Source organism: Nyctereutes procyonoides, unplaced genomic scaffold (genome assembly GCF_905146905.1).
Source record: "Nyctereutes procyonoides isolate TBG_1078 unplaced genomic scaffold, NYPRO_anot_genome, whole genome shotgun sequence".
In the NCBI taxonomy this organism is placed as follows: Eukaryota; Metazoa; Chordata; class Mammalia; order Carnivora; family Canidae; genus Nyctereutes; species Nyctereutes procyonoides.
Genome location: NW_026575049.1, coordinates 50,361,810 through 50,385,206, shown reverse-complemented (window position 1 = coordinate 50,385,206; position 23,397 = coordinate 50,361,810). Strand labels below are relative to the sequence as shown.

General features: G+C 46.0%; 2 long non-coding RNA genes across 2 annotated transcripts in view; one reads left to right on the top strand and one right to left on the bottom strand.

Annotated features, from left to right (window-relative positions):
* LOC129511698 (uncharacterized) overlaps positions 1 to 23,397 on the bottom strand; it is a 164,119-nt gene that overhangs the window by 13,802 nt on the left and 126,920 nt on the right. Inside the window, exon 3 of the long non-coding RNA XR_008664881.1 lies at positions 15,537 to 15,631. This is a non-coding gene — a long non-coding RNA (uncharacterized LOC129511698). The remainder of the gene's footprint in view (positions 1 to 15,536; positions 15,632 to 23,397) is intronic.
* LOC129511699 (uncharacterized) overlaps positions 19,789 to 23,397 on the top strand; it is a 38,912-nt gene continuing 35,303 nt past the window's right edge. The window contains exon 1 of the long non-coding RNA XR_008664882.1: positions 19,789 to 19,935. This is a non-coding gene — a long non-coding RNA (uncharacterized LOC129511699). The remainder of the gene's footprint in view (positions 19,936 to 23,397) is intronic.

Here is a 23,397-nt window from a genome sequence, read left to right as displayed (position 1 = left end):
TGATGGATATAGAGATTACTGAAAAAAAGTAAATAAACTTAAAAAAAAAATGCTCACATCCTTTTACCTATTAATTTCCTTTCAAGAATCCATCCCCTAAAGAAAAAAGAGATAAAAGTAAAGGGTTTGTTTTTTTTTTTTTTTTTAATTTTTATTTATTTATGATAGTCACACAGTGAGAGAGAGAGAGAGGCAGAGACACAGGCAGAGGGAGAAGCAGGCTCCATGCACTGGGAGCCCGACGTGGGATTCGATCCCGGGTCTCCAGGATCGCGCCCTGGGCCAAAGGCAAGCGCCAAACCGCTGCGCCACCCAGGGATCCCGGTTTGTTTTTTTTTTTTTAAAGATTTTATTTATGTATTTGAGAGGGAAAGAAAGAGAGAGAGCACGAGCGGGGCCTAGAGAGGCAGAGGCAGAGGCCGAGCGAGCAGCAGACTCTCCACTGACCAGGGAGCCCAATGTGGGACTTGATCTTAGGACCATGAGATCATGACCTGAGCCAAAGTCAGATGCTTAACCGACTGAGCCATCCTGGCACCCCTAAGTAAAGGTTTATATGCAAATACATTTACCTAGACATCTCATATAATAGAATATAGAAGAAACTAAATGTTCAAGGATAAGGAAATTATTGCTTAATTATAAGATATCCATATAATGAAATGCTATGTGATAATTTTTAAAAATTGAGTTTTTAAAGAATAATTAATAACATAAAAATATTTATGTTAACTAAATAATCAACATATTAAACTATATAGCGTGTAATCCAAATTTTCTTAAAAATAAATATTCTATAACATTCTAAATTTGAATATAAACAAATACCCTACAAAAATAAATACATGTGGGTTACAGGTGATTATGGGTTTCTTCTTTTTTTAAAGATTTTTTAAAGATTTTATTTATTTATTTATTTATTTATTTATTTATTTATTTATATGAGAGAGAGGGAGAGGTGAGAGTGGGAGTGGGAGAAGGTGCAGAGGGAGAGAGAGAAGCAGAGTCCCCGCGGAGCAGGGAGATTGATGGAGGCTTGATCCCAGGACCCAGGCATCACGACCCTAGCCAAGGAAGACGCTTAACTGACTGAGGCACTAGGTGCCCGAAATCTTACTGGTTTTTAAAAAATTAATTTTTATAAGTAGTTATGTGATTATATTTTGTCATATTATAGATAAGTATTTTTCCCAGTTTGTTGTTTGACTTGTAATTTTATTTTTGGATTTATAGAAAATTTACATTTTCATATGGTCACAACCTTTTTTTTTAAGATTTTATTTTTTTATTCATGAGAGACACAGAAACAAAGACAGAGGAGAAGCAGGCTTCATGCAGGAAGCCCGATGCGGGACTTGATCTGGGACTCCAGGATCACGACCTGGGCCGAAGGCAGGCACCAAACCACTGAGCTACCCAGGGATCCCCATGGTCACATCTTTTGTAGGTTTTTTTGAGGTTTTTTTTTTCTTTCATGAACATTATGCTTTGGAAGAGATTTCTCATCCAAAAAGCACATAACTATTTGAAAAAATTTTCTTCTAGTTCTTAAAAATGATATTCTATTTGCAGTAACTCTTTAATTCATATGGGCTTAATCCTGGGACATGGCATGAAGTCAGGATTTAAAGTAATACACTAAAAAAGTAACCCATTTTCCCAATATCATTTAATGAATTATCCATCTCTTGGCAATAGACTCATGAATCTTGTCTTGTCAGTAAGTTCTGGTCTTAGTCTAAGGGCCTTTTATTACTTTCCATTTACCTGTACATAGCTATATATTCTTTTCCCATTTTTATTTATGCTTTAGTTTTATTTACCCAACAGTGAATTTCTTGACGAAGGAGGGTTTCTTTTTCCTCAATCATTGGCTTTTCTAATCACTGTTTACCTGATTATCTGCAGTGCTGGGCACTGGGGATCTTCAGAGGGACCAGACAGGGTCAATCTGCTCAGGGAACTCACAGCCCAGAACTCGGGCAGGTTGAGCTGACTGCAGTAAAGATAAGGGGTGTGGTGTAGAAATGTAAGGGTGCTAGCAGAGCAGAGAGGGCTTTGCAGAGAAGGGGCTGCTCCAATGGTGCTGGAGGCCCCTGGGAATTTGCTAGGCCAGCAAGTGGGGAAAGGACATGTGGAACAGAGGGAACAGTTTACACAAAGGGTGAAAGGACATGTGGAACAGAGGGAACAGTTTACACAAAGGGTGAAAGGACATGTGGAACAGAGGGAACAGTTTACACAAAGGGTGAAAGATGGGAAAGCTGTGTGACAAGTCTGGGAACCTGGAAGAAGTTGCAGAGAGCTTATCACGGGGTGCAGCCAGGAAGATGGGGGGATGGGCTGAAGATAAAGGCCAGGTGATTGGGGAGTTTGGATTTTACCAAGTGATGACTAATCCAGGGAGTGATGCAGTCAGAGGCTTAGACAAATTCCTTTGATAGTGATACAGAAGACTGATTGGAGGGGCAGAGGCCTGAGCCGGAGAGATCATGTAGGAGGAGAGAGCAAACAGGCACCTGAACTGACGTTGGCAGGGAGGAGGTACTGGAGAAGAGGGTGCAAACCTGTGATTCGACAGGATGTAGGAGATAAAGAAAGGAGGAATGATTTAGGATGACTCTGTTTACAGAGCCATGGAGTGAAGGGGAGGGATCAGGTGTGTCGGTAGATTCCAAAGAGAGAATGAGTACATATTTGAGTCTGAGGTACTCATTGTACATTCAGGTACCGATATCTAGTATATTGGAAAACACATGTCTGGGGCTAAGAAGAAAGTTTTGGGGGTAGGTATGTGGATAGATATTAGATACCTATAGATAGATACCTTCAGCATCTGAGGTCATAATTGGAATCGTAAGTGTGTATGAATTAATCAGTCAGGAAGAGAAGAAAAGAAAAGAAGAAAAAGGCTGACGGTGGATCTCTGGGCACACTGATATGTGAGGGCGAGATGGAGGCACTAGAGCCCTTAAGGAATCTTGAGAAGAAACAATGTGAGGGCTAACCTAGCAGAAGACAGTGGGGCTATGGAAACTAGGGTGGAGAAAGTTTCACAAGGAAGGGAGCTGTTAAAAGAAACTGACGGGCAGAGTTCAAGCTAAGGAAAGAACAAAAGTCCATTTTTAACAGAGAGCAAGGAAGCACAAGCAAGGGGAGCACAAGCAGAGGGAGAGGGGCCAGCAGACTCCCTGCTGAGCAGGGAGCCTGATGCAGGGCTCCATCCCAGGACCTTGGGATCATGACCTGAGCAGACACTTACCCAGCTGAGCGACCCAGACGTCCCAAGTTGTCCATTGTGTTTGGCCACCAAGAGGTTGTGGTGATCTTAGCAAGAGAAGTTTCAGTGGGGTGTTGGGGGCAGAATATGGAGTAGGTGGGAATGAATGGGGCATGGAGAGGCGGAGGCAGGAGGTACAGCCTCTCTCCGACCCTGGAGTGAAAACTGGGGGAAGATACTCTTCAGGTCTACATTTATTTGATAAACTACTATGCATCAATCATCAAGCTGAAGACACTGGGGGGTGAGGAAGGGAGAAGAATGAAGGAGACTGCCATTGAGAAGTGTTCACACTAATGAAACACAGCAATAGTACACTAAAATAAGCACTGGGGTAGGCGTGAGACCACTAAGTAGGAACAGAGGAAGGACAAAAGTGTATAGGAATGAATGGTGTGAGATGAAGATGCATTTATTTTTTTAATTTTTTAAAAATAGTTTATTTATTATTCATGAGAGACACACAGAGAGAGGCAGAGACATAGACAGAGGGAGAAGCAGGCTGCATGCAGGGAGCCAGAGGAGGAACTCGATCCCAGGACCCTGGGATCACACCCTGAGCCAAAGGCAGATCCTCAACCAATGAGCCACCCAGGTACCCTTGAAGATGCATTTAACCAGGGCACCCAGCAATACTTGCATCTTGGTCCCAACGAGCGACCCCTTTGTACATCCACTCATGTTCCCCTCCAACTCATTCTTTACACAACCACCCGAGGAATTTTCCAAACCCAAATCTGATGACCCCATTCCCATTCTAGCAGCTTCCTGCTGTTCTAAGGACAAAACTCTGATTCCTAATATCACCAAGGCCCTTGTAGTGTGGACCCTGTCTCCCTGTCCAGCCTCCCTGGGCCCTTGCTGCTCTAGTCCTATTCTTCCTTCTACTCCTCCAGCACGCCAGTTATATCTAATTTAGCAAATGTATTCCAACATTCCTTTTTTTGCCTATAAATGCCTGATTTCACAATGTTCTTGGAACATTGTAAGATAGTAAAGCTTACTGGTTCACTCATTAATTAATGAATCTTTAACACATGTTCATTTCATATTTGTATCAGAATCACATGTTTTTTTAAAGATTTTATTTATATATGGGACGCCTGTGTGGCTCAGTGGTTGAGCATCTGCCTTTGGCCCAGGGTGTGATCCTAGAGTCCTGGGATCCAGTCCTGGTCAGGCTCCCTGCATGGAACCTACTTCTCCCTCTGCCTGTGTCTCTGCCTCTCTCTCTCTCTTTCTCTGTTTCTCATGTTTTTTAAAAACAAGATTTTATTTATTTATTTGACAGAGAGTATAAGCAGAGGGAGTGGCAGACAGAGGGAGAGGGAGAAGCAGGCTCCCTGCTATGGGGTAGAATCACAATTTCAGACTTTTGAAAATTCTACTTTTTAAAAAGATTTTATTCATTTTGGTGGAGGGGCAGAGGGAGAGGGAGAGAGAATCTCAAGCAGACTCCAAGCTGGGTGTGGAGAGCAATGTGGGGCTCAATCTCACAATGCTGAGACCATGACCTGAGCTAAAATCAATAGTCGGTGGCTCAACTGACTGAGCCATCCAGGCACCCCAAAAATTATACTTTGACAGTACCTGCACCCCTGTCCCTTTGGAGCTCTACAAACCACCAACCCTATGTGCATGCAGCCATTTGTACCAGGCTATTCTGTGATGTCATTTTCCTCCAACAGGGTCCAGCACAGCCAGGTATGGGCGAGGCTAATGATGGTTGCTCTGCAGGAGCTTCATCAACTAGGTCTCGTTCCTAGATCTTCACCTTTTTACTGACTCCAGCTTCCCCTCAGCTGACAAATGGGCTCAAATTTTGGCCACCTTGAAAAAAATACCACTCTAGGGACACCTGGGTGGCTCAACTGGTTAAGCATCTGCCTTCGGCTCAGGTCATGATCCCAGCGTCCTGGGATGGAGCCCTGCATCCAGCTCCCTGCTCAGTCCTCCCCCCACACTTATGCATGTGTGTGTGTGTGTGTGTGTGTGTGTGTGCGTGCTCTCTCTCTCTCTCTCTCTCAAATAAGTAAATAAAATATTTAATTTATATTTTATTTTATTTTTTTAAATTTATATTTTAAAAAGATTTTATTTATTTATTCATGAGGGACAGAGAGAGAGAGAAACATAGGTAGAGGGAGAAGCAGGCTCCATGCAAGGAGCCCGATGTGAGACTTGATCCTGGGACTCCAGGATAACCCCCTGACCCAAAGGCAGATATTCAACCACTGAGCCACCCAGGGATCCTGATAACTAAATAATCTTAAGTGAGCCTGTTAAACGGTGCTAAACACTGAAAGGACAGGCAGTCATTGTCTTGCTTTATGTTTGGATAATTTTTCTTAATAGCACTGAAGCTGCTGGCAAGAAAGTGGTTCAGGTGGTTCTATGTGGTGTAGAATGGAGCAGTGAGAGATGCCTGGGTGGCTTAGTAGGTTAAGCACCCGCCTTCGGCTCAGGTCATAATCCCAGGGTCCTGGGATGGAGCCCTGCTTTGGGCTCCCTGCTCGGTGGGGACTCTGCTTCTCCCTCTCCCTCTCCCTCCTTATGCTCTCTTTCTGACACTCATTCTCTCTAGAATAGATAAATAAAATCTTAAAAACATAAAAAAAAGAATCGAAGCAGTGAAAAGGGGAAACCAGAAGGAAGCCGAGGGACTGAGATAAAAGAAAGAGAGCAGTCGAGAGCTGATTGACTAGATGAGGTCCAGGAGCAGGTGCAGGGAGGGAAAGGGAGTAAGAAGACACGAAGAACAGGAATGTGCGCCAGTAGCTGTAGAGGTGGAGCATTCCAGGGGCTCTCAGAACCCAGCAGAAGACTGCTGAAGGGGACCATGGGGTTCCAAATCCGAGGAGCTGGGAGCTGCGGTTTCATGGTGGATGGATTGTCCACACGGATCCTGACTTCTAGTCCTTCCTGAATCGGTTGGGCTTTGACCAGAGAAGCAGAAACGTCATGAATGGTACAGAATAAAGGATCTATTACAGGGATTATTTAGAATGACACAATCATGGAAACTGGTAGAAGACAGCAAGGCTGCTGCTTCTGGATCTGAGGTTTGGCTTGAAGTCACTATAGGTCAGTCACTGTACTGGCCGTCAGAAAAGAAAGCTGGGTTTGATTGAGAGTGAGGACAGATGGGAACTCAGGAGGACAAATTGAAACCCAGGTCTGATTTTTAGCCTGGACGCTATGGGTGCCCTCCAGGAGGGGCTGGCACCTTTCCTTGTAGCCACACTTGACCCAGCCCATGGAGAAGCTAAAGGGATTCTGGTAGGAGTGGGAAGTGCTGTGGGTCCTGGTGCTGCTTCTTGCCCATGAACTTGCTGAGCACATAAGCTACCTCAGTGCCTGGTGCCCTGCACTTGCCTTTAGACCCATAAAATCATGGCTGATGTGCATCTTCCAAAGATCACACACATTTCTCTTGTAGCCAATACTTTCCTGGAATAAACAGGGAGAGGGATTCTGAAAAATGTAGTTTCTGCTTGGCTAAAAGAACACAGAACAAAGCCACCACACTGAGCCACCCAGGTGCCCAAGACTAGGCTCTGTAGAGAGGGGGCCTCATAAATTGTGGGGGCTTGCTATCAAAAATATCTTGAACATACATTACAGGTACCTGCAACAACATGGATGCATCTCAAGAACATTATGCCACACAATAAAGGCCAGATAAAAAGAGTACGTATTGTATGATTCCACTTATGTGGAATTCCAGAACAAGCAAAGCTAACCTAAGGTGATAGAAATCAGAACAAAGTTGCCTGGGACTGGGGTGATATAGGGAGAGACTGATAAAGTGCATAAGGAAATTTTTTTTTGGGGGGGGCGGGTAGGAAGTAATGGAAATGTTTGCATTTTGTTAGAGGTGTGAGTGTTACACAAACGTATGCACTTGTCAAAACTCGCTGAACTACAACCCAACATCTGTGAATTTTATGACACGTAAGTTATGTCTCAATTTTTTACAAAATGAAAGTAAAGAAAAATGGTGCCCTTAGAGCTAATGACAGACTGATAAACAACAAAGGAAAACATATGTGCTGTTTCCTTATATCTGTGCCCGGGCCACTTTCAAGAGACTACTCCCAGCAAAACACGTCCTCGCCCTATGATCAGAAAAGGGTCAGCAGAGCCTGAGATTTCAGGATTCCTCACCTTCAGCCAGGAGAGAAATCAGGAGAGAAACAAGCAGGAGCCCAAAGGCAAAACTCCCAATAAAGAGACCAGGCAGATAACACTCAAAACTCAGATTCATAGTCCGTTCAACAGAGATCTGATTTCCAAACTCCCATCTAGCTCTCGGTGTGGGTGACTCACACAGTCCCAAGTAACGGAGATTATGGTTAACAGTGAAGCTGGAAGGAACCCAGAGGACGTGGATGGCACAGCCACGCAGGCACCCGCATCTGATCTGGCCTGCTTTTCCCGGGTCTTTTTTTTGTTGTTGTTGCTTTTTTTGTTTTAAAAGATTTTATTATTTATGAGAGACACACACAGACGGAGAGGCAGAGACACGGGCAGAGGGAGAAGCAGGCTGCACGCAGGGAGCCCCACGGAGAACTGGAACCCGGGAGTCCGGGGTCACGCCCCGAGCCAGGCGTCCCTTCCCCGGGTCCTCTAGACCCGCCTCCCTGCCGTGCTGTTTGCGTTTCTCGGGACATCATCAAGTGGCACCAACAAAAGTCCTTATCACACCACCTGGCTGTTCGGTGCTGCTCGTTCACTGGGGAGCAGTGTCCCCTCCCGCGGGGACTGCGGCTCAGGCACCGGCCCCAGCGGGCACAGCTGCGGAGATGGAGGCAGAGCCAGGAGGCTCGCTCGCTCGGAGAACCCGGCAGGGGTGGGGGTGGGGTGGGGTGGGGTGGGTGGGGGTGGGAGGGGAGGACCTGATGAGAGGAGTTGGGGGCTGGGATGGGGCGGGGGGGGGGGGTCCTGTCCCAAAAGCCCTTCCCTCCCGCGCTCTGGCCTCAGCCCAGCAGCCTGGACTTGCAGGTATCCTTAGAGGTCCCCACGGGCACCTTTACTTAGAGAGTCCTTTTACAAGCTCAGGTGAATTTTTAACTTCCCTTGGGTGAGATAAAAAAAAAAAAAAAAACAAAGGCAGAAACTCCGACCCAAAGCATCCTCACCCCAGGCCTGGTTTCTACAGCTCTGCTCTTTGTCCCCGAGTCTCCTCCCATCCTGTGTCCCCAGGCCCCAGGGGCCAGCAAAGACAGTGATCACGTGGCTCAGATGGGGCCGAGTTCCTGGCCCGCCCCTGGGCTCCCAGCCGGGACCAGGTCGCCTAGTATTTCAGGCGGCTGCCCCATTTTTCACTTTTCCCTTTTGCTTTTGTTGTTGAATGTGATTGTGTGCCCACCACCCTGGGATTCCCCCAACCTCAAGTTGCAGTTTCTTAGATTTCAATGCTTTTAACGTCAGTGAAAACTTAAGAGAAAGAAAGAAGAAAGAAAGAAAGAAAGAAAGAAAGAAAGAAAGAAAGAAAGAGAAAGAGAAGAAAGAAAGAAAGAAAGAAAGAAAGAAAGAAAGAAAGAAGAAAGAAAGAAAGAAAGAAAGAAAGAAAGAAAGAAAGAAAGAAAGAAAGAAAGAAAAGCAACATTAGGCTAATATATTCTTACTGCACAGAGGAAGCTCAGTTGTTTTATTTCTCCCTAAAACTGTTGCTCACCAGTACTTCTTAGATCTTGAAAGATATGCGTGCTATTTATTTGTAGGAAAAGTACCAGACCGAGAGAAGGTGCTTTTTTTTTTTTTTGAAGGTGCTTTTAAAAACTACCAGTCTCTCAGAAAGTTCTCTCCCTTGTCTCTCTCCGATACCACCTCTTTTAAAGCCTCCTTTATGGAGCACTCAAATAACTGAAGTATCAGGAATGATTTCAGGATTAATTAAGTAATAATACGTATCGGGAATTTATTCTGGTGAAATTGGATGGCAAATACATCATTAAGCACTTTTCTTTCTTTCCAGGCTGAGATGGCAAACTGGGGAGTCAGCCTGTGTGATATTATACAGGAAAATGGTTCTTCACCACCGCACACAAGCATGCCAAGGGGCGGGCTATCTAGGAGATGCCCCCTAAAGATGACCAAAGGGATGAATGAAGAACAGTCTGGGAGAAAAGAAGAAGCGGGGGACTTCTCACATAGCAGAATTCCTCCCAGAATCAAGAGTTGACTGAGTCAACAAAAATACACATTTGACTTTTTGCTTAGCTAATTGTTGGGGAAATTTTTCAAGAAAAACATTGTTGGAAATTACTGGAAAATGTTATTGGAAAGGTTAGGAGCCTAAAAAGCCTTTAGATACCAGAACTGCTGGGATCCCAAGACCTTCTGAAGACAGAGGGGGTGGTCTTGGACTTGGCCCTGCCTGCTCATGGGCTCAGAATGGACATGGCTACTGATTATTTTATGTTTAGAAGAATTAATTAAGGGCAGCCCCAGTGGCCCAGAGGTTTAGCACCACCTTTGGCCTGGGGTGTGATCCTGGAGACCTGGGATGGAGTCCCACGTTTGGCTCCCTGCATGGGGCCTGCTTCTCCCTCTGCCTGTGTCTCTGCCTCTCTCTCTCTCTCTCTCTCTCTCTGTCATGAATAAATAAAAGTAAAATAAAATAAAAAAAATTTTTTAAAAAGAAGAATTAATTGATTGCAGTATGCTTGGCTTAAAAAGTTGTCATGAACCTGGGGCGGGAGTAGAAGACGTGTTGTTGTCCATGTCCTGACCGCCACTTCCTGCTGTGGGCTAGAGGGAGGCCAAAAACATTTGGCATCCTTCCCAGACCCCTGGCTGCTTAAGGGAAGTAGTACTGGTTGCTCAGTTGACCACACAGACTTAAGTCCAAATTCTACCTGGGTCCTGAGTTACATAACCTGATAGAAGTAGACCCTGTGAAGCATGGTATTAAGCTGCAAAGAAAACTCAATTAGTTTAAACATTGGAGAGATTAGTTGAATGGAGAGCTGCCTCTGTGAAGACCAAAGACAAGGAGACAGTGGAGGTGTTGTGGGTGGTGGGTGGCAAGGTGCATAAGGAAAAGCTGGCTCAGGACTGGTTGGTGTTATGGGATCTTGGCATGGCCTGTAAGTCCGTTTGTTGAGGCTAAAAGTACAGCCCCAAGTTCACCATCAAGTTGTTTTTCTGTTCATATTGACTCATTTCTCTGGAAGCAGTTACTCTGGGTCCTTCTTTAGAAGCCCCCCAAGTCTTGTGATCTCATACTTTCTAGGCTCATCATCTTAAAGCACGCAAGTCCACATACTCAAGATACCGAAAATTCATGTACCAAACCATGCACTATTGATATTTGGGGCTGGATCATGGCTTATTGTGGGGGGCTTATTGTAGGACACAGTTGTAGGATATTTTGCAACCTCCCTGGCTTCTATCCATGAGATGTGAGTAGCACTCTACTGTCGTGACAACTGAAAATGCCTGCAGACACTGGAAATGTCCCGGATGGCAAAACTGCCCCCAGTTGAGAACCACTGCTTCTGACACATACCCTCCATGAAATTCTTTACATAGGCTGCTGTGATGATTGGTATTAGCTTGTCCAGCTACCAGAAAAAAAACAAGAAACTCAGTATCAGCTCATGTTGAGTTTAAGAGTGCTCCTACTCAATTCTATGTTAGACTCAGAGAAATCTAAGGATCAGCCAGCTCAGGTTCCAGGCTCTAGAGGGTTCTGCTCCAGGCCTGTTCCAGCCATGTCTCTTCTCGTGGGTTAAGGGTCAAGAGGGCCACAAGAATATGCTGACCACAGCCTGTACCTCCCTTCTAGACCACATTCTGGGTACTCAGGACACCAAAGTTCCTTGCTTGAAAAGGGTCATGTTTGCTTTCAGGGTTCACACAGCCTGTTCTTGGGGTCCCTTTTCCAGACTGTGGGCCATGCTACTGGGGAGGCCCAAGTGGGGCCAAGGGGCGCCACCTCTTGGCAATGTGGATGGAGCTGAGACATGCAGGCTCTACTCTTACCCTGACTCCTGCAAATTTTAGACAAGGGTCCGCCCTCTCCTTACACCACCAGCTCTCCAACAAAATGTAGTTGATAAGAGATCATTAACAGTTCCCCATCACTCTGTACCTCCTCCAGCTTCGCCACCATCCTCAACCTCTGCAGAGTGTGGAGAAGAACACCGGCACCGTGTGGAGAATCAGAATGGAAAAGAAGAGACTCTGAGAGCCCAGAGAATTGCCCCCAGCTCAAGTCAGGGCTAGACAGCTTTAGACCTCTCCACTAAGCAGAGAGCACTACTACCTAATTATTGTGAAACATCCCCTGGAAGAACACCAGCGTTCCTGGTAATTTGTTTTCCTCCATTTGTATCTATTTGACAGAGAGGATCAGCTTGTCCGTGGGACAGCAGACTCCACTGTCAGGCATCATTTGGTGCTGTGTCTCCTCTTCCTCCTGAAGCAATCTGGGTGATCCTCCTCTAGCTGGAATGAATCACTCTTGGTTTTGAGCCCCTGCAGCTGGTTACTCATTTTCCTGACTAATTCCATTGACCTGGTCCATTACACCTGTCACTGAGGTGACTCCTCCTAGAAATAGCTTCTCAAGATCAAGGGCATCTGATTCACCCGGCTTTCCCCTGTGGGCCTAACACAGGGCCACCAGATGGACACACACACACACACACACAACAAACTGTGGAAGGAAGCATTACTTGTTCCTCACTGAGGCAATTAACTTTAAAATTCAACCTGGTTGGGATTAAAGTCACCGAGTTTTATGAGAAAACCAGCCCAACCAGTTCCCTCCTTCATGGCTCTTGGCTCTTCAATCTTGAAGCTGGTTTGTTTTTTTTAACTTAGAGCCTTGCTGTCCACATTCACTTCCTACATGGGCCCCCAGCGCTTTTCCACCTTGCAAACACTGGGAACATAAGGGAACTCCAAGTTTTCAGGATTATATTGGTTCCTTATTTTTGTTTTAAAGATTTTATTTTGACGGTCTTTAAGGAGGACACAAGATGAGATGAGCACTGAGTGTTATACTATATGTTGGCAAGTTGAATTTAAATAAAATTTTATTTTATTTTATTTTTTTAAAGTTAAGGGATTTTTTTTTAAGATTGTATTTATTTATTCTTGAGACAGAGACAGAGAGAGAGAGAGAGGCAGAGACACAGGCAGAGGGAGAAGCAGACTCCATGCAGGGAGCCCTATGTGGGACTGATCTCTGGTCTCCAGGATCAGGCCCCAGGCTGAAGGCGGCGCTAAACCGCTAAGCTACTGGAGCTGCCCTAAATAAAATTAAAAAAAAAAAAAAAGGTTTCATTTATTTATTTGAGAGAGACAGAGAGAGCACAAGCAGGGGGAGGGGCAGAGGGAGAAGGAGCTTCCCCGCTGAGGAGGGAGCCCAAAGTGGGGCTCGAACCCAAGACCCTGGGATCATGACCTAAGCCAAAGGCAGCCGCTTAACTGACTGAGCTACCCAGGTGCCCCTGTATTAGTTTCTTAGAACTTCTGTAACAATGTACTACAGACTTGGTGACTTAAAACAATAGAAATTTATTCTCTCATGGTTCTGGAGGCCAGAAGTCCAATATTAAAGTGTTGACAGGACCATGCTTCCTCTGAGGACCCTAGGGAAGGATCCTTCCTTGTCTCTTCCAGTTTCTAGTGGCTGTGTCAATCCCGAGTGCTCCTAGACTGGTGGAAGTATCATTCTAGTCTATGCCTCTCCATTGCCACATGGCACTTTCCCTGTATCTCTTTCTTCTCTGTGTCCAAATTTCTCTCTTTTCAAAAGGACACCAGTCTTTCAATTAGGGTTGACCCTAATCCAGTAGGACCTCCTATTTTTTTTAAGATCTTATTTATTTGAGAGAGAGAGAGAGAGCACAAGCAGAGGAAAGAGTGAGGAGAGGGAGAAACAGGCAGCCCTCTGAGCAGGGAGCCGTATGTGGGACTTGATCCCAGGGTCCTGGGATCATGACCTGAGCTGAAGGCAGACATTAAACTGACCAAGGCACCCAGGTCCCCCTAACCTCCTCTTAACTTGACATTTGCAAACCCTCCACATTCACAAGTACAGAGGCTCAGGACTTGGACATGTCTTTTTAGAAGACACAATTCTACTCACTACAGGGATGAAAGGGCTTAATTCCCATAGCTTTTGTACAACTCTGTCTTGGAGCAATCTAAGATTCGACAGCTCTGCAAGCCTGTATTCCCATCATCCCTTCTATATAAGGCTTTGCAATTGGCAGTATTTGATTTGCTCCTAGCTCCACCGTATGTGTAACCTTGGATAAAATACATAACCCAGAATACCTTTAACTGTTATTATACCCCTTCATATAAAATATAACAACCTTACAACAATATACTTCTAATTCTTCTCTCTCATCCACCTTTTGGAATATTGTGATCATGTTTTACTTTTTTTTTTAAGATTTATTTTAGAGAGAGAATGAGAGAGTGAGTAGGAGGAGGGGCAGAGGGAGAGAGAGAGTCCTCAAGCAGACTTCCTGCTAAGTGCAGAGCCAGATGCAGAGCTCGATCCTTGGACCCCACAATCATGACCTGAACAGAAATCCAGAGTTGGCTGCCTAACTGACTGAGCCACCCAGGTGCCCCTGTTCATTTTTTTAGTGTTTTTTCCTCCTGCTTCATTTTGGTTGGTTTCTATTGCTATGTCACAAGTTCAGTAATTTTTTCTCTTGCAGGATGTTCTCTTGCTAATTCCATCTCTAGAAATTCCATTAGTTCCCCAGACCTTCCATTTCTCTTTTCACCTGTATTCATGTTTTCATGGAGTTCCACTCTTTTTACTATTGAGCAAAGATTCAAGGAGACCTTCAAGCTCTTTGTCTCTTGTAACTCCATCCTCTCTGGAATTCTGTCCTACAAATTCCAGCTTCTGTCCACCCTCTACCCCAGCACTGTGATCTCTCTCTCAACTCAGCAAGTCCCCTGGGCAATCCCTGTGCCATGGTCTAGAACTTGTCTCCAGGCAGAAAACCAGGGCAATCACTTCATGTGTTTCCCTTCTCTTAGGGATCACAGACTTGTGCTGCCTGTTGTCCAACATCTAATCACATTTGTTTTATGCATTTTTGTCTAGTTTTCTGGTTGTTTATGACGAGAAGGTAAATTTGATTCCTGTTACTCCATTATGACCAGAGGTAAACATGATGAGTAAATTACTTAACCTCTCCCCACTTTACCCATTCTGCCCATTCTCCCTACCCTGAATGAAAACCCATATAACTCCATTATATAGATGAAAAGGTTTATGTAAATTGTCCAATGTTAAATAGCTGATAAATGCAGAGCTGGAATCCTTATTCCAAAGCCTTTATTATCCTATAGATTATAAGAGCTTAAGGCAGTGCCTGGCACATAGTAGGAGTTTGAGAATTACAGTATTAGACTCTCCTTTTACTCTACTACCCTCCCTTATACCCGGCAGTACAAAGGATATAAAATTATATTAGATACCAGAGTTTGCACTGGGAAATCCAATTTCTGCTATTGGGTCCTTTCTCTACACATCCTCCTTGGGATTTCTCTCTTAAATAGCTCTCAGATCCACTGACTTTCTTTGCCTTCACTGCCACCCTTCTAGTCTAGATGACTGGCCACTGCCTGACTCCCATGGGAGACTCCAGCTCGATTTCCTGCACCTACTCTGGCCTCTCTAACTTCCCTTCATCACAGCCCTGGCAATTCTTTCAAAATGCAAATCTGATCAGGCCACTGTCTTATTTAAGCTGGTCAGAGAACCATCAGAATAAAGTCTACAAATCTTGTTAGAGTCTACAGGATCTGCCTGGCTTGGCCACCAGCCTGGCTCTCTAGCTGCTTCTCACACTATACTTGTACTCACTCTCCCACCCACACTCATTACCCTGTTGTCATTTCCCCAAATATGCTGTCACACGTCTGCATTTTCACCTTTTCTCGTGTTTCTATACAATAATGAATCGCCATTTGAATGAAAATGTCTAGGTGCTTCTAACATCTCATTTTACCTGAGACCCTATGCTTATCCTCTGGGACTTGCCAAGGCCTGGCTCTGGTTGGCCATCCAGCAGGCTCTTAAGCCTCAGTCCCTATGCTGATCTTTGTCACAGAATCTGCAATGTTTCAGTTTGCCTTATAAACTCAATAGGAAAATACTGGCCCCTAAATGATTATCATCCTGCAAGGTGCAAGTTTCACAAGATGGCCCTAGGATTATCAACTCAAAATGTCGATAAAGGACAGATTGGTGACCATGACTAACCTTGGAGGAGTCTTTTCAAATATCATAAAAGGCGTGGAAGTTTCTTCCGCTCTCTTTATTCCCAGATAGGATGAGCCCCTCTAACTTCAGGACTCCTGTGGGAGCAAATGAGACAGGATCCATAAGTGGCTTTGAGTTCCTTGGTGAGAGCCAGTGTGTATATAAATATTACATGCCGAAGTTTGTAATGGGAGTGTGCAATAAAGCCTGACATCATCTTTCTAAGCATGTAATATTGCTCAATGGAGCGAGACTATTGAAACAACCTATTAAGAGTCCATGAGAAAAATATGGAGAGGGAAGGTAGTTTCTGGGAGGAGGTGGGTGTCAGGCTTCAGAGCTCAGCCCCATATGGAATATATAGGAGTTGCTCAGGCTAGACTACCACCTGCAGAGGTTATCAGAGGTGATTCTGTGCTTGGGACAGGTAATAGAGAACCCAGCTGCTGTGATGAGATCACCTCTGGCTCTGTGAAATCAACAGTGTTTGGCAAAAGTGCTTGCTTACCAGACCTGGCTGTGTGTGTTTGGCCCTGTATCAGCTGGTTAGGTTCATGGCTGGCTTCAGCGATAGGTGAAGAGGCAGCTCCTTACATGTTAGCTAAGTCTTCTAACATTTACATATATCTCTCCCCAAACCAGGAATCTCACCTCTAGAATTCAATTCTGTTGGCTTATTGTCCCCCTGTTAAAACATAAATACCTTTTGAGGGCACCTAGCTGGCTCAGTCAGTAAGGCATGTGACTTTTCATCTTGGAGTTTTTTAAAAAAATATTCTCTACAGGGGATCCCTGGGTGGCGCAGCGGTTTGGCGCCTGCCTTTGGCCCAGGGTGCAATCCTGGAGACCTGGGATCGAATCCCACATCGAATCCCACATCGGGCTCCCGGTGCATGGAGCCTGCTTCTCCCCCTGCCTGTGTCTCTGCCTCTCTCTCTCTCTGTGTGACTATCATAAATAAAAAAATTAAAAAAAAAATTCTCTATAGCCAACATGAGGCTTGAACTTAAAAAAAAAAAAAAAAGTTTTTAAGAAAATGTGAACACTTTGTGAAGGGTGAATGCTTTCTTTTTCCCCAGTAGGACTTCTAATGGAGAACCACACACCACCAGACAAAAGACGCAGAGGTAAAACTCCAGAACAGCATGGGCGGAAATCCTCCTCTAGATTCCCTCGGAGCTGAGAAAGGGTACTGGTTCCCAGAAGGAGCCCAGAAGGCAAAGGAAAAGGCAAGGAGGGGTCTCACAAGCAAACACCAGCCTGCAGCTTGGGCCAAGATTTGGCTCATTGTGGATTGAGACAGGGTAAAGGAAAACACGTCTCACAAAGGAAATTCTCTGGCGCTCATAAGGCACATTTACACAGGCTCCGTCCTGACGAGCACTGCCAAGGAGAGCTGGGTCCAGAGCTCAGAAGCAGGACCTCACGTTAGGGGCGTTTCTGGGTGTTTCTGGGGCCAGAGATTCAGACTCCCACACTACTGGTTCAACCTGTTTTACCTCCTCAAATGTTTTCCTCACCTGTTCACTGAGGCTTGATATTTATATTAATGGGCAGCAAATTCTGTATTTAGGGAGAGAGTGAGAGAGAGGGTGGGGGGAAGGAGAGAGAGAGAGAGAAAGAAAGAAAGAAAGAAAGAAAGAAAGAAAGAAAGAAAGAAAGAAAGAAAAAAGAAAATGAGAGTTCATTCATGGCATTGAAGGAGGCAAAGAAAGTCCAGCTGGGTTTGCCTGGGTTGGGGGTCTGGGGTCTACTCTGGTCTAATTTTGCTCAAGTCCATCCCAAAGAGGAAATCCATTTTTTCTCCTCAAAACAGCAACGGAATAATTTCAGATGACTTTCAGGTTCCCCAGAAGAGGAAACAGGAAAAAAAAAAAAAAAAAAAACACAAGACCTGAACGAAAAATATGAAGGGGGTTGGCAGTGGCAGGTAGAGGGCTCAAATTCTTTGTTTTTTAAAAGCTCTCGAACGACCATTCTGAAATGCTGTGCTGCCCTCTGCTGGCCGAAGTGTGGTATAGCGCCCAGAACCGAGGATGACTCCGAAGTCCTTTCCCATCTTTGGGAAAGACAGAGGGACAGACTCCTGGCCCCTCAACCCTTCCTGGCCACAAGGCCCTTGGATGGAATTTTGCGTCTACACCGCCAACCCTGGCCCTGGCCCTGGCCCTACTGGTTCTCGACTCCGCCACCATTGCCAGGCCCGCAGGTGCCAGCTTCTGTGCAGACAGAGGACAAGGGCCCAACAGAGATTTGGGATTTATTCACATAGGTTTGTAGGACCAAGTACCTCAAGTCTCATGCTCTCAGTTGCCTGGTAATGTGGCTGGGTATTAAAACAAATTAGTATGCTTAGGGGCTTTTCTTTATTCTTGTAAAGCAAGATCTCCACAAATGGATTCTGAAATCAAAATTGAAAACTCGGGGGCAGCCCTGGTGGCGCAGCGGTTTAGCGCCGCCTGCAGCCCGGGGTTTGATCCCGGGGACCTTGGATCCAGTCCCACGTCGGGCTCCCTGCATGGAGCCTGCTTCTCCCTCTGCCTGTGCCTCTGCCTCTCTCTCTCTCTCTCTCTCTCTCTCTCTCTCTGTCTCTATGAATAAATAAATAAAATCTTCAAAAAAAAATTGAAAACTCGGGATCCCTGGGTGGCGCAGCGGTTTGGCGCCTGCCTTTGGCCCAGGGCGCGATCCTGTAGACCCGGGATCGAGTCCCACGTCGGGCTCCCGGTGCATGGAGCCTGCTTCTCCCTCTGCCTGTGTCTGCCTCTCTCTCTCTCTCTCTCTCTCTCTCTCTCTCTCTGTGTGTGTGTGTAACTATCATAAATAAATAAAATAAAATAAAATAAAACAAAATTGAAAACTCTCCTAGTATTTCCTCTCTATTATAAGGCTTAACTCAAAGTCTGCTTTCATTTTCTTCTGAGGCTTTTGAAATCTCCCATAGTGAAGTGTGGGTGCATATTCATCCAGTCCCCCAGGATGAGAAATGGAGCCTAAAAGAGAAGGTATTCTCTACACAGCTCCTCGGTAATCAGTGGTATTAAGTAATAGGATTAAACTGCTCCTTGGAGCGAAAAAAGGAAAGTGTTTATGGGCTTATGGACTTTTCTCAAAGGTACACTGGGAAACATGAAACATGGGCCTGATTTCAGAGGCTGGCAGATGGAAGCATAGCCAATTTTTAAAAGCAACTATCAGGCGAGTTATTATATCTGACACAAACAAACCAGGCCCCCAAGACCCGGAGGTGCTTTTTGCATCTGGAAGAAGTTGATGAGGCAGATCTGGATCTGAGGATGCTCAGGCGATACTCCTTAGGCCTTGGTGGATGTTCTCGTTGATGTAGTGGGGAGCTTCACGCCTCTGCTAATGCCAGTCTGAGGACCCACCTCAGCTCTGAGAGGAGCTACTGGGAGCAACAGACTTGGCAGAGGACCTAAACCATAACACTTGTGTGTTGAAAGTTGTTGCCTAGATGGTTTCATGGGTGTACAACCAGTGTGGTCACATGGGCTCCATCCTCAGAAGGGTTCTGTACTTGGGATTAACGCTCTGTGGCCACTGTCTTGCTATTTTGACCTTTAAACAGTTTAATAATTTTTTAAAAAAGATTTTATTTAAAAAAAAAGATTTTATTTATTCATTCATGAAAGACACACAGAGAGAGAGAGGCAGAGGGAGAAACAGGTTCCATGAAGGAAGCCCGATGTGGGACTCGATTCCAGGACCCTGAGATCATGACCTGAGCCAAAGACAGATGCTTAACTAACTGAGCCACCCAGACGCCCCTTACCATTCTTAATGATGTTCTCTTTGATTTTACATTTTCTAAGTAAAGCCTGATGGAATGAAGCAGCATGCACTGGGGCTTGGAGGTCTGTCTGCCTCTCACTGCCTCCTTGGGACTGGTCTTGGCTGTCTCCTGCTCCTTGGTTCCCATGCCCCCCACCCCAGATCCCCGCTCCCTGCCCTTGCCCCTTGATGCTGTCACCATCTCTGCCCCACCCCCCCACCCCCAGGGTACAGAGAGAATGACAGTTGAGCATGTGTGCCCTCTGGTGTCTGGAGGAGAGGCATGATGGCAGCTGTCCCTCCCCTGGGCTGCCAGTGTCATGGTGCATTTGGCAGGCACAGCAGGGCTTAGCCTCTCACCCACTGCTGGTCCCGGGACTGAGCATGTGCTGGCATAGACGTTTCATCCTTTAGGGCTGTGCCATCCAATGTGGGCTGTGCCTGGAACGTGGCATGTCGGTCTGGTGGCTGGTCAAAGGAGGAATCCCAGAGCTGCTGCGCTGTGTGCATATGCACCCAGCACACAGCCCACCTCCAGTGTCTGCGAGGGCTTGCACTCGTCCTACAAACATCCCTGTGCCCAAGGAAGCTTAACATTAAAGAGCAGGTAAGAAACACCATGAGAGGGGCACCTGGATGGCTCAGTAGTTGAGCATCTGCTTTAGCTCGGGTTGTGATCCCGGGGTCCTGGGATCTCTGTGTCTCCCTCTGTGTCTCTCATGAATAAATAAATTAAATCTTTTTTTAAAAAAGAAACACTATGAGAGAGCAAGAAAGTCCATGGAAGAAAAAAAATTCATATTTTAATGCCTTTAGTGGCATGTTTTCCTTTGCAGGTTTTAAGTAAGCTCTCTGCTTGACATGGGGCTTGAACTGAGATCCTGAGATCAAGAGTCACATGCTCTACCAACTGAGCCAGTCAGGCACCCCTTTCCTTGCCTTTGGAACAAAACAGCCTGTATTTTTCTTCTTCATGGGACTCATGCATTAGGGAGCTAGTCCTGGCTGCAATGGAGGGCGGGGATCCTCTTCTGGTGCTGTCTACATGGCATCTTCAGTTACTGGACTCTTGTTAAAGGTGATTTGTCAAGTTTTCAGATGAGCTTATGGAGTGGGAGTAAGTAGCCACTGGCAACCTCAGAGTAAGGAGGATAAAATTTGGTTGAATGAATTGGTAACTAAACAAATGAATAAAGCAGCAAACTAAGGAAAGCAGCAGGGCATAAATGTGTGAAGGGCTCAAAATAGGAATCTTCCAGGGTTATTTGCCTGTGGTCAGGAGGCAAAGATGAAGCAGGAAGAATGTGTGTCATAGAAAACCCTTGAGGGGACGCCTGGGTGGCTCCTGCCTTTGGCTCAGGGCGTGATCCCGGGGTCCTGGGATTGAGTCCTGCATCAGGCTCCCCTGCAGGGAGCCTGCTTCTCCCTCTGCCTGTGTCTCTGCCTCTCTCTGTGTGTCTCTCATGAATAAATAGATAAAATCTAAAAAAAAAAAAAAAAAAAAAGCCCTTGAGGGCTCTGGGCAGTCCAGCCTCCTTTGCTGGTTGTCTCCCCTTCCACTCCAATCCTCATTCACTGCTTTCATGGTGATGCCTAGAAGACATTCATACTGTATAGCAATAGGACTTTTGTGATGAGAAATGACAGAGGCCTTGATACAGAATGCCTCTCCTGGGAGAAAATATGTGCACATTACCAACCTCTGTTGATCTGTCTCCCAAAATCCCAAGCTGCAATAATTCCAGAGACTCATTCACAGGGAACACGGCTGATAGTTGATTAGAATGTCCCATGGCGTGCACTGTGCCCACACCACCTTCCTCCCTGCCTGTTCAATGCCCACCCAGCTGGCCTCCACTGTCCCTTGAAGCGCTCTCTGCCTGCTCCAGCGCCCCGAGCTTTCTCTTCTGAACTCTCACAGTATAGACTGGGACTCGATCTTTTCTACGTGTGTTATTATTTTAGCATTTGCTGTGTAGGCTTTAGAGGCTCTTTGCTTCTTTGAAGTCAAGGACTGTGTTGTTTCCTTACCTTGAATTGCTCTGAACCCCAAGCCCAGGCCTGAACATCAAGTACTTTGACTCTGCTGTAGCTGCTTAGCCTTCCACACTTTCCCTCCATCACCCTGGACCTGTCCCCACCACAGGGCCTTTGCACTTGTTCTCCCCCTGTCTGGAAAGCCTCAGCTCTCTGCAGGGCTTGATCCCACCTCTCCTTTAGGCCTTTGCTCAAATGTCACTTCATCAATAAATCACTCTCTGATTACCCTGTTGAATATTCCAAACCTTCTCATACTCCCTTTGTCTCTTTTCTCATTCCCCGACTATTTTCCTCCAAACTACTTTCACCATCAGGCATACTAAATATTGCACTTTATTTATTTATTGCTTTATTATTTATTGATTTATTTATTGCTTACCTTTCTTCTCTAGGACATTCTTTTAAAAAAGAGATTTTATTTATTTATTCATGAGAGACAGACAGAGAGAGGCAGAGACACAGGCAGAGGGAGAAGCAGGCTCCATGCAGGGAGCCCGATGAAGGACTCTATCTTGGGTCTCTAGGATCACGCCCTGGGCTGAAGGGCACACTAAACCGCTGAGCACCCCCCTCTCCCAGGCTGCCCTAGGAAGGACATTCTAGAAGGATGGTGATTTTGTCTGTTTGTTCGCTGGCATATCCTTACTATCTAGACCAATTACAGGCACATAGGAAATGCTCTAACAAAATGTGTGGAGTTAAACAAAGAACACATTCAACAGGTTCCTATTTATTCCAGTTGAAATCCCACTGCATGGTCTGTGGTTCTTGGAGACTACAGGCCTGCCAGGGTCAGAGACAATAAGGGAGTAGCTTGGGGATAAGGAATCATTTCTCTCTAATAATTAATTTGCTCCTTCTCTGAGCTCCTGGATAGTCATAGACTCATAGTCAGTGTAACCAGTGCAAATTTATGCCCCAGGCCCTGTTGGCTCAGCTATTTAGGGCCTGAGCTGGGGAGGCCAGAGTCACATGTCCCCTCCCTGAGTGAGTCATGGCACCTGGTTCAGTGCCATAGTCCAGCCAGGGTGTGGGGGAAACAGAATGAGAAAATCTGGACAAGCTGCAAAAAGGCAGAGCTGTGTAGATGCAGACCTTCGCTGGGCTGTGCACTCCTTCAGTGACTGATGTTCAGTTGGGGTGAAGAAGGCATCTGGAAATAAGGAGGCCTGTTCTGCTGTTGAGCAAGTTGGAGATCCTTCTGGTTTTTTTTTTTTTTTTTTAAATTTTATTTACTTATTCATAGAGACACACACACAGAGAGAGAGAGAGACACAGAGACAGAGACACAGGCAGAGGGAGAAGCAGGCTCCATGCAGGGAGCCCGATGTGGGACTCAATCCTGGGTCTCCAGGATCACACCCCAGGCTGCAGGCAGCACCAAACCGCTGCGCCACGGGGGCTGCCCGAGATCCTTCTGTTCTAAGAGCCAGTTGACCACCAGAGCGCAGTGTCCCACAGGAGCCACGGGGGAAGGAGCTGCGGGCTTCAGATGAGGCTGAGCTTCGTGGGGTTTTCTGGGTGGGCTCAGCCTGTAGGGTAGCATTTGTTTAGGAGGAGAATGCAGGCAGAACAATCCAGCGGGGGAGAGTGGCAGGTTCAAAGGCTACATGCAGGAAGCCTCCAGAGCACTGGCTCTTGTTAGGGAGCGATAGAACCTGGATGGAGGGGACATGGGCCACCACCAGTGTGTGTGTGTGTGTGTGGGGGGGGAGTTCAGGTAATAAGAGGGGACACCGGCAGGTTTCTGAGGGGGAGTGGGACAGAAAGGTGTGAGCTCTTCCAAGGCAGCATGTAGCAGCTGCTCAAATATGACAGTGGAGGGGTTCTTGGCCCCCCAGAGAAGGATACAAACCCTCTAAATTTGTAGGCACAATTTTATGTCAGCAGTTTTCAAAGCTCAGGAATGAATGTGATGTGGGCATTGTTGGTGGTCCACCCAGGCTTCGTGTCCACCTCTCTTCACACAGCCCACATACATACAGCAGGGGAAAGGGGCCCCAGCCTGAGCTCCTGGGGTCCCTGGTCA